The following is a 1,027-nucleotide window of genomic DNA, read 5'->3' as shown; positions in this document are numbered from 1 at the left end:
AAATTCTTCAGTGTCTTATCTCAACAACTTCCTGCCTGAGTGAGCTTCCAAGGATGTTTTTTTTTTTTTTTTAATGAGGGTTTAACAAGAATTCTATACCTTGAACTGGGGAAACACTCTTACGAACACTACTACTCATCTCTGGCCTTTAAAAAGTAATGTTTATGAAAAACAAAACATTCAAGGCTCCATAACCAACATTAAGCACAATGACTGCTTTACATTGAAATATTAATCTTAATCTTAGATACTAATAAATATGAGCAGGGATGCTTTGTCTCAGTGCATTGTGGACAACGCAAAAACTGAACGAGTGTGAAAAGTGATAGAGAGAACGTGAGCCACTGAAAAAGGTGCGCACTCTGCATGTATGAGAGAGAGAGAGAGAGAGAGAGAGAGAGAGAGAGAGAGAGAGAGAGAGAGAGAGAGAGAGAGAGAGAGATATGCTTAGTAAGCACTTAATTCCAATACAGGAAATGTGCGGTAATATGTTCTTTCTAGCACTAAACAATGTCGTTAGGAACACAGAGAGCATTAGTTACAATATAATACATGATTAATAAGCTTGCAACGAACACAAAACAATCATTAATCTCTTTATTGTAGAAAAAAATACAGAAATATATTGTTCTTTGGTCGAATTTCGGCAGGCACAATTCAGTAATTCGAAATTATATTGTATTCTGTGAAATATTGATAGATTACCGATCTTTTCTATTTTTTTTTAAATTTAGAAACAGATAATCAAAAGCACAGAACTATTTCTTTAATCAAGCAAGAAGTCAATGCCATGCACTACTTGCTCTTACCTGACAACGCTGCGAGACATGCATCTAAGCGCACACACACACGGAAGAGCCACAAAGCCATTGCTCTACCATATTATAGGAATTTACTGCTCAAGCAGTAAGGTCATAAAGGTTATATATATATATATATATATATATATATATATATATATATATATATATATATATATATATATATATATATATATATATATATATATAACACTATAAGCAGCACA

This window comes from Portunus trituberculatus, chromosome 14, assembly GCF_017591435.1.
Source record: "Portunus trituberculatus isolate SZX2019 chromosome 14, ASM1759143v1, whole genome shotgun sequence".
NCBI lineage: Eukaryota > Metazoa > Arthropoda > Malacostraca > Decapoda > Portunidae > Portunus > Portunus trituberculatus.
The sequence above is the reverse complement of the archived record's forward strand: the minus strand, read 5'-3'. Positions refer to the sequence as shown.